This window comes from Triticum aestivum, chromosome 4A, assembly GCF_018294505.1.
Source record: "Triticum aestivum cultivar Chinese Spring chromosome 4A, IWGSC CS RefSeq v2.1, whole genome shotgun sequence".
Lineage (NCBI taxonomy): Eukaryota > Viridiplantae > Streptophyta > Magnoliopsida > Poales > Poaceae > Triticum > Triticum aestivum.
Window position 1 is genome coordinate 384,931,256 of NC_057803.1, and position 16,741 is coordinate 384,947,996.

Sequence of the window (16,741 nt, forward strand, 5' to 3'; positions counted from 1 at the left end):
CCGGTGAGCTCACCCATCGGAGCTCCGCCGCCGACCCGGCGCCGTCCTCCGCCGCCGCCCGGGTCCTCCTCGTCGCTGGCATACCCCGGTCGCCTCTCTCCCTCGACTCCGGCGCCCCCCCGACGAACTCCGGCTGGCGAACCTCGAGATCTGCGCCCGGCTGGATCTAGATCTAACAAATCTCGGTTGACTTTTATTCCCCGAAACCCTAGTTTTTTTTGCATTTTTCATCATGTCATAACTCTGCATCCGTTGCTCCGATTTGCGCCTATAGCATATCAAAATGTTCGTCCCAGAGAGTACCTCATTTCATCTCATTGCATCATTTTCATTTGAGCTCATCTTGATGCCCGAAATGCTATTGGAAGAGGGCTATGTGATAAAATTGTCAGATCTGTTTCATCAAATAGCTATTTGTCATTTTTGCCATGATTAATGTGTGCATGATATGCTCCTGAGCTCTACATGAGTTTTGTTATATGCCATATCATCTTTACAGAGGTGCTTACCATGTATTTTTGTGATATGTGTGGTGACTAGCACAAGCTTGCAAAGTAGCATATTCGGTAATGCTGATTTCAGGGACTTAGAATTTCTCTAAGTCCTTGATCTATTTTTATCAATATGCCATATGTTCATGTTGTTTCCTAGTGATCCGTGCCTCTTTTGAGGATGATCAGTAATGATGATTTGTTAATATTGTGGTGTTATATCCATCCATGTCTTTGTTTGCATTTATGGAGCAATCTAGCTTGAGTCAATCGAGCTCTACTTTTGCTATTTCGTGATTCCTGGCAGATTGTCTACTTGTTAGAGATTTTGTCGAGGATGTTGTTGTTGATCCGTGCATGCTATGTTGTTGTTCTTGCCATGTCTAGCTTATATAATATGTATTCTTGATGGGTGTATGCTTAGATTGTCATGCCTTGCTCTATAGTGAGTGCATCGAGCTCGCAAACATGCCTACTCGTTAACAGATTTGCATGTTCCACTTTTTCTCAGTCTGTAATCTGATTATGTTTTTGCCATGTTCACATGCTTGCAATTGTATTTTCTGATCCCTTTTGGCTCAAGGTCACTAAGGGACTTTTGTTAAGCTCTTTGAATAGCTCCATGCCATGCCTTGCCTTGCCATGTTAAGTTCCTGTAGCATATAGTTTTCTTGCTCCAAAGTGTGCTACCTGATCTGAAATTCCAGACTTGTGTTAATTTCACTAAGTCTGAAACCTGTTTATCATTTGCACTTTTGCCATGCTTGTTTGAACCTGTTATTGGATGAATTGGCCGTATATCAGTGTTCATCTTTTGTTAAGCTTTATGAGTGGATCCCTGCCACGTATTTTGTTGCCATGTTTGAGTGCTGTAGCATATTTAACTTGTTGCATTTAGATGGCTACTTGCTGTTTATTGCAGACCGGTGCCATATTTGTTTTGCTTGCCATTTTCAAACCGTGCATCCGATTCCGGTGATCTTTATATCGATTTCAACCGAAATCACATCAACTTTCCAGTGGCACTCTTGGATTTCCAAGTTGAGGCCAGGTTAATTCATTCCCTTGCAAATCATGCATATGCATCGCATACCGCATCCCGCATATCATACCGTGTTCATGTGTTGGTTGTTTACTATGTTGTGTGCTTCTTTCCGGTGTTTGCTTCTTCGGGTTGATTCCGATAGCGTCGCGTTTGTGAGGACCCTTTCGTCTACGTCCGTCTGTCTTCTTCATGGACTCGTTCTTCTTCCTTGCGGGATTTCAGGCAAGATGATCATACCCTCGAAATCACTTCTATCTTTGCTTGCTAGTTTCTCGCTCTTTTGCTATGCCTATGCTGCGATACCTACCATTTGCGTATCATGCCTTCCATATTGTTGAACCAAGCCCCTAACCCACCTTGTGCTAGCAAACCGTTGTTTGGCTATGTTACCGCTTTGCTCAGCCCCTCTTATAGCGTTGTTAGTTGCAGGTGAAGATTGAAGTTTGTTCCTTGTTGGAACATGGAGATGTTGTTCCTTGTTTTGGAACATGTTTACTTGTTGGGATATCACAATATATCTTATTTAATTAATGCATCTATATACTTGGTAAAGGGTGGAAGGCTCGGCATTATGCCTAGTGTTTTGTTCCACTCTTGCCGCCCTAGTTTCCGTCATATCGGTGTTATGTTCCCGGATTTTGCGTTCCTTACACAGTTGGGTAATAATGGGAACCCCTTGACAGTTCGCCTTGAATAAAACTCTTCCAGCAATGCCCAACATTGGTTTTACCATTCGCCACCTAGCCCTTTTTTCCCTTGGGTTTCGCGGACTCAAGGGTCATCCTATTTTTAACGTCCCCGGGCCAGTGCCCCTCTGAGTGTTGGTCCACCCTGTCAGCCGCCGGTGGCCACCAGGGGAAACTCTGGACTAGCCTACCGGAAGTTTAGACAATCTGAGTGTGCCCTGAGAACAAGATATGTGCAGCTCCTATAGGGATTTGTCGGCACATTCGGGCGGTGTTGCTGGGTTTGTTTTAACTTGTCGAAGTTGTCTTGTAGAATCGGGATACCGAGTCTGATCAGAATGTCTCGGGAGAAGGTATATCCTTCGTTGACCGTGAGAGCTTGTCATGGGCTAAGTTGGGACTCCCCTGCAGGGTTTTGAACTTTCGAAAGCCGTGCCTGCGGTTATGGGCAGATGGGAATTTGTTAATGTCCGGTTGTAGAAAACCTGAAGTTGATCTTAATTAAAATACATCAACCGCGTGTGTAACCGTGATGGTCTCTTTCCGGTGGAGTCCGGGAAGTGAAAACGGTTGTTGGAGTTATGCTTGACGTAGGTTGTTCTAGGATCACTTCTTGATCATAGTTGTTCGACCGTGCTTTTGCCTTCTCTTCTCGCTCTCATTTGCGTATGTTAGCCACCATATATGCTAGTCTCTTGCTGCAGCTCCACCTGATACCTTTACCTTACCCATAAGCTTAAATAGTCTTGATCGCGAGTGTGTGAGATTGCTGAGTCCCCGTGACTCACAGATTCTTCCAAAACCAGTTTGCAGGTGCCGATGTTACCGAGCAGGTGACGCAACCAAGCTTAAGGAGGAGCTCGATGAAGATCTTGTCCTTTGTATTGCTTCGTTCTAGTTGATCCATAGTGGAGCCCAGTCGGGACGATCGAGGATCTGTGTAGCATTTGGGGTAGTCTTCTTTTATTTTGGTTCCGTAGTCGGACTTTGATTGTATCTGTTTGATGTAATGCTTTATTCTTGTAATTGGGTGAAGTGGCGATTGTAAGCCAACTATGTATCTCTTTCCCTTATGTATTACATGGGTTGTGTGAAGATTACCTCACTTGCGACATTGCTTTCAATGCGGTTATGCCTCTAAGTCGTGCTTCCACACGTGGGAGATATAGCCGCATCGAGGGTGTTAGACACCACCTGGGTGGCAAGTTACTCATCGACGTCGAGGTCTATATAAAACCCATCGGAGGGGGCAGTGTTGTCATCTGAAAACAGTAATTAAAGCAACATGAGTACAAAGGTACTCAGCAAGTCTTACAATAGATCCTACTATACATGCTCATTCTCAAGAAGGTGGTGGAGTTATTGTAGCAAGCCAGCTTTGACTCTTGGCTAAGCTATCCTACGAGACACCACTGTAAAATAGTTTCCGCACACGAGTCCACTAATCACCAACACAATACTCCACCGGGGATCCTCCCTCGTCATCCTATGAGAGGGCCATCCTCGGTATTCACACTTATCTTGAGTCTTTTAGTAGTAACCATTAACTTGTCTATGAACTATATAGGCAACCAAGTAGTCCTTTACCGGGGACGTGGCTATTCGAATAGATGATGTTAACCCTGCAGGGGTGTGCTTCTTCATACACGCTCTCACCACTTACCATCGTTTACACGACATGTACTCGACAACCTTCAAGCGGAAGCCCAACGAGGGTGTCGGACACGGCCTACCTAAACACACGAGTCTCTAGTCCAGGTTTATCGCCTATCCAGGTTCCATCCACAGGGAGTCCGGCCGAGGTTTCCACATACGGCCCCGAACGATGTGAACAGGGTTCCCGAGACACCAACCGGGTGGCTCGGTACACCGTGCCATGGTGTATCTACCGCATCATAGCCCACCCTTAGGGTCAGCGGTACGCACGACCGCCAACACATAACCTACAAATACCAGAAACTAATTGCAACTCCTGGACAGAGTACTAGGGTGATTAAGAAGCCGAGAGGGTCCATTGGTTTTGGGCCCAATGTATGGTAGTAACCGATTCTTGAATCACACATACAGATCTCAGTTCTTAGGGACGACCTCAATGAAACAACCCACCATGTACTCCTACATGGCCTCTCATCGATACCTTTACCAAAACATGTTCAACACATCCCTCACATTACCGACGTAATCATTTCACTCTAGCCCATCACCCAGATGAACCAGACCTGACACAACTCTAAGCATAGCAGGCATAGCAAGGTAGGAAACACATACATGGCTCAATCAACTCCTACACATGCTAGTGGGTTTCATCTAGTTACTGTGGCAATGACAGGTCATGCAGAGTATAAAGGTTCAACTACCGCATCACATAGCAGTTTAAAACATTGTTGTCTTAATGCAGTAAATGAGAGCAGAAGCGAGAACATGGGATTGTATCGATATGATCAATGGGGCTGCTTGCCTGATGGAGTAGTAGTAGGGTATTGCCCTTCAGTTGGATACTCGGAGATATCCTCGGAGGCAGAACCTACCACGAAAGACACCACAGAACACAATCATCACATGGAAATATGCAACAATATGATGCATGCTATGACATGGCAATATGAGGTGTCCTGCCTAATGCAATGTGAAACAAGTTGGTTTGCGTCCATTTGAATCAAAGATTCAAATGGAAGCTTATGTTCTTTAGCATTATAAGTGTATTAGCTTGTTTCACCTAAACAGCAAGGTTAAAGTGTTTTGTCATGCATGAACCATTACAGATGGAAAGATTGAATTTTTCCGATCAAATTTCATATATAAATCTTTGCCTTTGGAGTTACAGATTAAAAGTTATGAATTTTTGAAGTTTGTAAGATTTTTTGGAATTTCCTGAATAAGATTAAATCCAGAAAAGTCCATTACTGCGTCAGCATTGCGTCAGCACTGCATCAGCAGGTCAATAGGCGGCTCAGGTTAAACCTAACCAGTGGGACCCACTGGTCAGTGACACCGTTAGTTAACTAACTAATTAGGGTTAGTTAGTGCTAATCTAGGTTTGACCAGGGACAGGGCCCACATGTCAGTGACTTAGGGGGGGGTCAAATCCCTGGTCAGCAGGGTCAAAGCACCGGCGTTTAAACGCGGCGACGACCAGACGCGGCGGGGCAGCGCGGGATTTGCGCTCCAGCGACCAAAAGTGCGGCGGAGGCCATCTACGTGATGCGGGCGCTCCCCCACATCGAGTGGTGGTGGAGGTTGGACCGGGGGTGGCTGAAAACGTCGTCGGCGACAACTTCGGCGACTGCCGGAGCTCGGGTGAGCTCGGGGTCGTCGCTACGACGGGCGTGGCGGCGTGGGGTTAGCTCCTACGTGCTCTATGTGGCGCGGTGAGCAAGAAGTACATGACGGCTGAGCCGTTGCGTGGCCGGAGTCACGCCGGCGGTGAGCACAGGCGGCTGCGGGTGCGGGTGAGCTTGGTGCGGTGCGTACGGTGTACGAGATAGAGAACGGAGAGGGAGAGGACGGGCAGTAGCTCACAGCGGTCTCGACGAGCTGGTCAGCGAGGTCGGGGAAGAGCTGGAGCGGTTGAGGTAGCGAGGGGGATCTCCGGCATTGGCGGATCGGGACGGGCTCGGTGCAGCGTCTCCGGGGTGAGCGAGTGCTCGAGGATCGGTCGAGGCGAAGAAGTGGACGACGGCGAAGCTTGTTGGCACGGCAAGGCGACGAGTGGACGGCGGTGGCTGCGGGCTTCATGACGGCGCGGGCGCGGCTGCGTCGGCCATGGCATCGAGGGAGCGAGGGAGAGAGCAGGGGGGAGTGTGAGGTGTCGGGTAGACCGGGGCGACATCGAGGAGGCGTTCGCGGCATCGAGGCAGTGACCAGGCGATGCAGACAAGCAGGGTGGTGGCGTGGCGAGCTCGGGCGCGTGCGCCGTGTCCCTCCTCTGCCTACGGGCAGAGGTAGGCGATGACTAGCACAGACCAGCACAGTGCTGGGCCGTCCAGTGGGCTGCCAGGTGGGCTGTGCCAGGTAAGTGGCTGGATCCTTTCTCTCTCTCCTTTTTTTCTTCTGTTTTCTATTATTTCTGTAACTTCAGGGCTTTATTAAAAATGCCAGGGCATTTCCAAAAATCATAAAACTAATCATGGCTACTGCTTAGAATATATCCAACAGTAAACATTTTAGTTTATGATTATTTGAGCATTTAAAATATTTTATAGCATTTAACTGCCAAAATGCAAATACTATATGAATTAATCCAATGACCTTAAGATGTCCTAGAAAAGTGTGCACCATTTTTGTCAAAGGTTTTAACCCAAAACAAAAAGGGTGGACTTTTTAGAATGGCATGTCAGGTTCATTGAAAAAGTTTTTAGTAAACCCTAGTTGTTCCAGGGGGGATGCTGGGGGTTCTGTCATCCCCATTTCAGTTTTCTGGGAAATTAAACATGATGCAACACTCTAATGCATGAACTAGCTAGGGTGTGACATGAGGCCTCCCGACGTAGAAGTTTTGACTCTTCTCTTCTCAAATTTCACTAAATTTTTTTAGGATCACGCGGGTATCTTGGAATCGTTCCGATGGTTTTGTGACGAGAACATTGTTCTTGGTGCCTCCTGACATTTAGGGGTTGTGGCAGTGTCCCGGGGAGTTGAGCTCTGAGGTGTTGTCGTCACAATTTTATCGTTACAGTTCTGGAATACTAGAGTTTCGCCGACATCGAAAGTCTCTTTTATGCAGTTGTTGGTGAGATAACCTCGACGCCACCCAGTACTGGGCCGGGAGTTCGGGAGTATTGCCATAACTCGTATAACGGATGCTTTTCGAAGGTTGAGGTAAATGATTTCCGAAGGTTTCTTGGTTATGTGTTGAAGGATGGATACAGCTGGATGTAGGATTTGCTAGTTTTGGGTGAGATGTTATGCTTCCCCTGTATCCCCAGCACCTGATTGCATAACCAGAAAGTTTTGGGAGTTTATAAGTGGGAATTCAAGTATCCCTTAGGATATCTTTTCGATAGATGCATGATATGAGATTGGGGTTCGACGTCTAGTGGTCCGCCTATCCACGGTTGGTTTTACAATGGTCTCGTTGTGTCTTAAAGAGTCCTTGGCTATGCTGACTTGGGGACGCTTCATATGCCATGTGCATTGCCTTGTACATGATGGCGCTATACGATTGAGCCCGTGTGGGCCCCACCACGAAAACTTCGGACGGAATCTCTATCATATGTTTGTTCCGGCTTATTCTGCAAGCCAATCCTTTGTTTTTTTGATTGTGGTATTCGAGTTGCTTCAATGTCAAGTGTTGATTCCATACCTTTCCTAAGCGGTGTTCTCATATTTCTATGTGAATACTAATCCTTCTCGTTTATCGAGATTGTCTTGTCAATCCTTTTCAACCAGTGTTTTCATCTTCAAGTTATTCCATCCACTTCATCCGCAAGATCAACTCAAGTTTTCCCAACGTTGTTTGTTTCATCCGTCCCAAGTTGTTTTTGTTTTTCCCGCCCTCCCACCCTTTTTCTTCGAGGACTAAGATTTCTTAATCAAGTGTCCATATTATTGATGTGAAGTCTCTCCATTCTTTTCTTCCAATGTTCTTATCCGGTGATTCTCATGAAGATGCTAACGGAGCTTCAAGTTCATCATTCTTCGTTTCTTTTATCTTCTTCGGTGGATTCAAATGAAGCTTTTGGTGTTGATCATATCCCTTTTCCTCGTTTCAAATGCTTTCTCATGCCGGTGCATCTCTTAATCATCCACTCCTCACTATTCATTTGTTCTGGAGTGCTAAAGATATCTCAAAGATTCGTGCTTCCACTCTGTATTCGTTCAAGCCTTTCGAGATTGTTATCTCATTCAAGCCATTTATTTCAACCGGTGCAATGTCTCTTCAAATCTTTCAACGGTGTTTCTTTTGAGTGGGCCCTAACCCACAGGTCTTTTCCCAGGATTTTACCTAACTCTTCTATTTTTCTCGGAGCTATTCTCAAATCTTCTAAAGTTTCATGTAAGTATGAATTGTCATCAGCCATATGTATTTCTCCAAGATCTTTCAACTCTTTTCATCGTTGGTTCAACCTTTCTATTTTTCATCCCGGAGTATCTCAACAATTCATGGAGGTGTTTCTCATCGTCATTCTCGAATTTGAAGACCGAAGAAGATTGTCTCTCAATCTTGCTCGGTTCTCTGAGAGATGCGTAGTTCAAGCTTGCTGCCATCCTCTCATAATTGTTTTCAATTGCGAGAATTCTTTTCACCCATCCGGAGCAATTCAGGAGTCTTTTCAGTTTGATTCTCCGAAGGCCATCATTTCGGGATTATTCATATTCAGCTTTCAGCTCTCGTTCTCCAAATCATACCGGTGCATCATTCAAATATCCTCTAATCAGTTCATGATCTCTCCGTTCTCATGTATTTATAATGTCTCAAGTTTCTTTGTTCTTTTATAATTCTTCCCAGTGTTTTCCTTATATTTTCTTTGTTCATTTTCAATTCTTATGGTGGTCCATTCAAGATTACTCTTCTCTGTGTTTCTTATTAATTCATTCGCTGTTTCCAAATCCCACCGGCGGTTCCATCAAGACCTTCCCAAGTTTACGCTATATCTATCCTTTATCTTTTCCAATAAGAATGAGTAATATGCCAAATCCGTTGCTTTTCATCAATTTAATTGATGAAGGATAAGCATAATGTAATTCTTATTCTTGTTTCATTGAGTGAATTCAATTCCTTATTCCGGAGGTTCATCAAATTCTCGGTTTCATTTGTTTCATCTTTTCTTTTCCCGGAGTTCCAAGCTCTCTCAACTATATCGTCGTGAAGATCCATTTAAATAATTGCAAGGTTTCACCTTGTGTTTTCAACTTCTCTTTCCTTTCGTTTGATCATCCTTTTGTTACCGGAGTTTCTTCATGGAGGCTCTGCATGGTGGTTCATCAAGGATTTAATTCATTCTCGAAGTGTTCGTCGAGATTCTTTTCAAAGGAGCTCAAGCATTCTTCATCTTGCATTCCGAAGTGCAATTCTTTCTACCTTATCATTTGAGTTTGTGTTATGTCATTGTTGATAATTTCCCTTCGTGTTTCATGATTCACAAGTTTTCAAGAGTGACATATCGAAACCATCATTTTCTCTTCGCTCAAGACTTCTTCTCAACCAATCAATCTCTTCTTTGGAGTTATCTTGGGTTATATTTCACCTTAAGCCGTCCCTAAGGATTGTTACTATTATGGTGCTTATAAATGACCCAAGTTCTTCATTTATCCTCCCAGTGAAATAAGTTCTTGTCTCCTTGTTCATATCAATCCAATCAATTGTTTTTCGTTAGTGGCAAAATTTCACCTCAAGATTTTGAGATGTTTTCCATAAGGCCACAACAAGCGTATCCTTTCATTGTTGATAACCCAACAACTCCGTTCTAGCATCTCGTGTAAGCGTGCTCTTTTAAGATCTCGTTTTCCTCCATTCAGTAAATTCATTTCTTTCATTTCTTCCGGAGGCATTGTGATGTTGCACTCTTTGACCCATCATCCCATTTGTTGTCAAAGATCATGTTCTTTCCTTTTGCTTATCCATTCAACCGGAGTGTCATGTTTTCATTCAAGTTCTCTCATCTTATCAAGTTTTGCCTTCCTTCTCAACCGGAGTGCTGTCTGAGATCTTTCATACCCCTTGTTCCATTCTTTCAATAGTTCCGAAGGCAGTGTGTTGTTGATCTCTTCAAGTATCCTCTCATCTTGTCAAGTTCATGTTCAATTCCTTCCATTTTCAGTTGGAGTGCTGTCCAAATTACATCATTCTTATTCCTTCTCTATCCTTTTTTAACCAGAGTGTTGTCGTAATTGTTCTTTATTGTTCCTTGTACATCTTGTTTCAACCGGAGTGCTTGTATGTACTTCTTGTCCATTGCAACCATTTTTCTTATGTATTTCAACCTACAAGGTTCTAGTAATGTTCTAACGAAGTGCTTTCAACTTCATTCATCTTTGTTGTGTTCTTCTTTCAGTTTGTTCAACCTCGCAAGGTTCTTTGGTTTCACTCGTTTGTCAAAGAAGCAACTTAGTTTTACCACTTCTCTTCCTCTTCCGTTTCCCCCGGTGCCATCCTAGATCTCGGGACGAGATCCTCTTGTAGTGGTGGAGTGTTGTGACGCCCCGAGACCGATGTGCCAGGTGTCTTCCAGTTATTCCGCTGACATTGCCATGTCATTCGCTTGCGTGTTGCATCTTGTCATGTCATCATATGCATTGCATCATCATGTTTTCAAAGTTGCATCTATCCGGGTTCCCCTAGTTCCGTCCGTTGTCCGTTCTGAGCCCAGTCGAGGCGATCAGGGACCTAGCAATAGGGGTGGTCTTTCTTTATTTTGGTTCCGTAGTCGGACCTTGATTGTATTCTGGATGATGTAATGCTATATTCATGTATTGTGTGAAGTGGCGATTGTAAGCCAACTCTTTACCCCTTTCTTGTTCAGTACATGGGATGTGCAAAGATTACCCCTCTTGTGACATGCCTACATGCGGCTATGCCTCTAAGTCGTGCCCCGACACGTGGGAGATATAGCCGCATTGTGGGTGTTACAAGTGGCTGCAATATGGATGTGTGCACGACGCCGGAGACGATGCCATGTGGAAGGTGTTTTATAATGAGGGCCCGGAGGCCAAGAAGCGAAAAAGAAGTTTAGTCAGGCGGACATCGACGAGAAGGTGAAGCTTGCATTCAAGAAAAAAGCAGCTGAGGACGCGAAAAAACAGCCGAGGAGAAAATGAGTTGCTACAGTAGGCAGTCAATGCAGCTGTAAATGCCTACAGAAATGATTTCGCTACTAACTTGGTCCCGGCTATCATAAACTAGATGAAGGAAAATACAGACAAGATGGTACATGATTTCCCCATGCCCAGTTTCGTCGCGAGAAACTCCGTGAATAACACCACCGCACCATCACCTGCTCATGCAACCGGGCCTACTCTCACACCCGCACCCGCACCCGCTCATAGCAGCCCGTCCTCAGTTTCTGGCGCGCTAGGCAGGCCTTCTTCTTGGGCTGAGCTCGACACCTTCACGGTAATTACATGTCGCACCAATATATATATATATATATATATATATATATATATATATATCTAGAATATTCCATTTTCATTGCCTTTTGGATGTTTTACGCCGCAAACATGTGTTTGCAGGCTGACAAAACCCTGTGCATCGTACTCTACTTGATCAAAGGCCAGAAGGTGGACGTGGGAAAGGGGGGTGATAACGAAGCCCTTGGAACTCACGCTCCACAGCCAGCCGATCCCCACTAGGCACTTCAGGGCACGAGGATTTGCCTCCTGCAGTACGGCTAGGGGGAGAGGACGATGAGACCCCGCTGCGGATTGGAAGCTGCAAGGGTTGGGTGCTGCTATGGCCTAAGAATCTTCTTCGTCTAGAGCCGGCTGAGGGCACGCCAATAACCACACATCAACAAGCATGTATGGAGACCACCACCCCGCCTACACAATTACCAGCTCCTGTAGTGCCGGGTGAGAGCGGCGGACGACGTGATGAATGGGGTCCAATAGTGGTTGATGTAATCGGCCCCGTACAACAAAGAATGGATGGTGAGATGGAGGAGACGGAGGACCCAATGGGTTTCCTCAATACAGGCGCCTATGATGGTGACTTAGATATGATGACGAGTTAGCCATATGATGAATCGGGCTATCAGCATGCTGACGGGGATATGGATGATCTGCCCGGACAGGAACGTCCTAGCAGGGATTGCAAGAAGTCTCTCTTCATGAAATCCTCACAGGACACGCCTAAAGATGTAGCCTCAACACAGGCTCAACTAGCTGGGGGTCGTACAGTGCTTAGCCCGACAACACTGGGGCGGGGGTTAAGGAAGGGCCTGGAAGGTGTGCCCTAGAAAAAGGAGAGGAAGAGACCGGGGAAGATAGGCTCAACTGCCTACAAACAAGCCAAAGCACATAACAGCTAGACGATGGATTTTGAAGAGCGTGTACCCGTCAAAGGTGCAGCCATGTTCCATGTCATGAGCGAGCCGATGCTACCGCCGAAACTGCTGGAGGCACTATCATGGGATCTCAGGAGACTGCAGACCATGTGCTGTCGACTGAGAAAAGCCTACTAGCCTTGAAAGATCCAGGATATCGGACATACGCGGCTTGTGTGCCTAAGGGGAAGTGCTACGTCGACACACGACCCGTGGAGGTGTTCTTCCTGCGGTTTGACCATATCTTCGAGATGTTTTTGACAAGGCGGCTCGATTTTACAACCGTTCGCCTTTTTGCGCTACATATGAGCTCCGTCATGAAGAGAGAAGAAGTCCTGCAAATCTGTGTGGCGGATCTGTACTACATGCACGAGTCCTTCTTGAGTCTCGACGACTTTGAGCATGAAACTGCTAGGGAGTACCCCAAAAACTCCATGGTACATAATAAGGACCAGGAAATTGTCCTCCTACCTTATCATCCAAAGTAAGTCAGTTCCGAACAACCCTTTCGTACATTTCAATCATTCCATCTCTCTCATATGGAGAATAATTTGAGGTGTCTTTTTCCCGCAGCAATGGACGCGCCGTCCTTATCGTTCTTTACCCGCAAGTCTCCCACACTGTGTATTTCGACCCTACCGGAAACTACGAGAAGAAGGACTACACCCACATAATTAATATTCTAGATGATGCTGTCCAAGGCTTCAGTATTAGGGGTGCCCACATGCAGATCAGGAAACAAAGGAATATGAAGTTGGGTTTCTCGTATAAAACTAACTTCTGCTGCATCCATGTCCCAAAACCAAGCAAGAAAGATGGATTCTACCTCCTCCATCTCATGATTGAGTTCAGCATGGATCACCAAAAGCTTCGCATGACAAGCAGAAACGATGATCATATCCGTAAGTGGGTACAATCTCATGGAGAAGCGGATTATAAACTTAGAGATGACTTCTTTCTCATCCAAAGGGACATTGCAACGATCATCATGAAAGGAGTCATCGATGAGAAGGGGATGTTCCACCACGGCCCTATATCGTGAGCTGACGTCCGAACTAGCATAGGCATGAAACGTCATGACCTCACGCCATTAAAGAATCCAGGGTCCATCCTTGATGATATGGAAGGACAGAACTTCTAGTGTTTTACAATGCCGATGATGATATGTGTCGGTTGAACTTGTATACTTTCTGTAGAGATGAAACTTTGTGATGTCCACGGTCCCTGCCAAACTTGCGTAACGCTACTTTGTTAATTTGGGTACGATGACCTGCATACCTCTAGTTAATTAGTTTGCATACTATATGTTGCATCTAGTTGCTAACCCTTTCTTTTTCATGTTGCTCTAGTATATTTTGTCGCATATGATCGTACATTCTCTTGATGAAGATGCATCTCTAACAGGTACCTAGATTCTTGATGGCGAAGAAGCAGTGCTATGTCGTGTACAAAGGGAAGGTTCCGGGAGTGTATGATGAGTGGCCTGAGTGTCAGGCGCAAGTGGATGGGTTCTCGGGCGCCAGCCATAAAGGCTTCAAAAGCAGACAAGAAGCAGAAGCTAGTTACTTGAGGTTCACGCTAGCGCGAGAGAGGACTCGTAACCGCCGCCTCATGTACTGCATAGTTACGCTCTTACTCATAGTGATAGCTCTTCTCGCGTATATCATTGTTTAAATGGGTGACGATGTATTTGCAAGTATTTGAGACTTGTATCGCTATTTTAGAGATGATGGTGAGAGACCACTTTGTGTTGGATGATGATTATGATGATGACATGATTTGATGAGACTATTTGTATGTATATGCTATGATTACATTTCTGGTCTCACAGCCATTTGTATGTGTATGATGATGACATTTGTATGTGCTAAAGATTTTTGTATAAAGCATGTTCAAATACAAAACAAATATGTAGATAAAAATCAGAAACTAATAAAATTAGCAGTAGCGAGGGGAGTAAAGTTAGCAGCAGCGTGCCGTTAGCACTAGCGCGGCTTAACACAGAGCGCTAGAGCTATTAGCAGTAGCGTGTTGTTCTACAGCTCGCTGCCGCTGTGACGCCCCCGATTCAATCGTACACTAATCATACACACAAACGTGTACGATCAAGATCAGGGACTCACGGGAAGATATCACAACACAACTCTACAAATAAAAATAAGTCATACAAGCATCATATTACAAGCCAGGGGCACTCGAGGGCTCGAATACAAGAGCTCGATCATAGATGAGTCAGCGGAAGAAACAATGTCTGAGTATAGACATAAGTTAAACAAGTCTGCCTTAAGAAGGCTAGTACAAACTGGGATACAGATCGAAAGAGGCGCATGCCTCCTGCCTGGGATCCTCCTAAACTACTCCTGGTCATAGTCAGTGGGCTGCACGTAGTAGTAGGCACCTCCCGAGTAGTAGCAGTCGTCATTGACAGTGGCGTCTGGCTCCAGGACTCCAACGTCTGGCCGCAGCAATCAAGTATAGGAAGGGGAAAAGGAGGAGCAAAGCAACCGTGAATACTCATCCAAAGTACTCGCAAGCAAGGAGCTACACTACATATGTATGCATTGGTATCAAATGGAATAAGGGTATCATATGTGGACTGAACTGCAGAATGCCGGAATAAGAGGGGGATAGCTAGTCCTACCGAAGACTATGCTTCTGGTAACCTCCATCTCACAGCAGAAGAAGAGAGTAGATGGCAAGTTCACCATGTAGCATCGCATAGCATAATCCTACCCGATGATCCTCCCCTCATCGCCTGTTAGAGAGCGATCACCGGTTGTATCTGGCACTTGGAAGGGTGTGTTTTATTAAGTATCCGGTTCTAGTTGTCATAAGGTCAACGTACAACTCCAAGTCGTCCTGTTACCGAAGATCACGGCTATTCGAATAGATTAACTTCCCTGCGGGGGTGCACCACATTTCCCAACACGCTCGATCCCCTTTGTCTGGACACACTTGTCGGGGTCATGCTCGGCCTCGGAAGATCAACACGTCGCAACCCTACCTAGGCACAACAGAGAGGTCAGCACACCGGTCTATATCCTATGGCACAGGAGTCTGGGCCCATCGCCCATTGCACACCTGCATGTTGCTACGCGGCCGGTGAGCAGACCTAGCCTCCCTTATACAAGAGCAGGCGTTCCAGGCCAACCCGGCGCGCGCCGCTCAGTCGCTGACGTCACGAAGGCTTCGGCTGATACCACGACGTCGAGTGCCCATAACTGTCCCCGCATAGTTGGTTAGTGGTATAGGCCAGTAGCCAGACTCAGATCAAATACCCAGATCTCGTTAAGCGTGTTATTTTGAAGTAACCGCGAACGCTAACCAGGGCCAGGCCCACCTCTCACCTAGGTGGTCTCCGCCTGCCCTGTCGCTCCGCCTCAAAGTAATAGTCGGGGGCCGTCGGGAACCTAGGCCCACCACTACCTGGGTGGAACCACCGGCCCCTTCAGCCCCCAACATCGGAATCACTCGCGGGTACTCAACGAGCCGACCCGACTTTAGTCACAACATGTAAAGCATGTATATATAGTATAAACCCATGATCAACACCCGAGTGATCACGGCCCGATAGTATAGCATGGCAGACTGACAAGAATGTAGGGCCACTGATGATAATCTAGCATCCTATACTAAGCATTTAGGATTGCAGGTAAGGTATCAACAGTTGTAGCAACAATGACAGGCTATGCATCAGAATAGGATTAACGAAAAGCAGTAACATGCTACACTACTCTAATGCAAGAAGTATAGAGGAGAGTAGGCGATATCTGGTGATCAGGGGGGGCTTTCCTGGTTGCTCTGGCAAGAGAGAGGGGTCGTCAACACCGTAGTCGATCATAGGGGTACCGACAGCGGTCTCGGGGTTTACCGGAAATAAGTAACGGAGGGGAACACAATAAATAACAGAGGAATCAAAGCATCACAAAGCATAACATGGCAATACGTGGTGCTAGGGGTGACCTAACGCAAGTAGGAGGTGATACCGACGAAGGGGGAAAACATCCGGGAAAGTATCCCCGGTGTTTCCTGTTTTCGGACAAACGGATTGGAGGGGGAAAGTTGCATGTTCGCTATGCTAGGGATGTGTGGCGGACGAACGGGCTGCGTATCCGGGTTTGTCTCGTCGTTCTGAGCAACTTTCATGTACAAAGTTTTTCCATCTGATCTACGGTTTATTTTATATTAATTTTAAAAGATTTAAGTCATTTTAGCATTTATTTAATTATTTAAATGAACGTTATCCAGAATAGTGTTTGCTCACGTCATCATGACGTCAGCAGTTGACCTGGTCAACCTGACAGGTGGGTCCCACCTGTCAGTGACCCATTTTAATTAAACACATGAATTAACCTAATCAGGATTAATTAGGGGGTGGGCCCGACTGTCATTGACTAATTAATTAATTAACTAATCAAGATAATTAGGCAATTAATGTGTAATTAGTTTAATTAGTTGTTTAATTTAATTAATCAAAATTAATTAAGTTAATTATTTTTTCAATTAACTAATTAATATTATTATTTTTAAATACGT

General features: G+C 45.5%; 1 pseudogene; it reads right to left on the bottom strand.

Moving 5' to 3' along the window:
- The window catches only part of LOC123083820 (adenylyl-sulfate kinase 1, chloroplastic-like), a 69,409-nt pseudogene that overhangs the window by 51,536 nt on the left and 1,132 nt on the right, over positions 1–16,741 (bottom strand).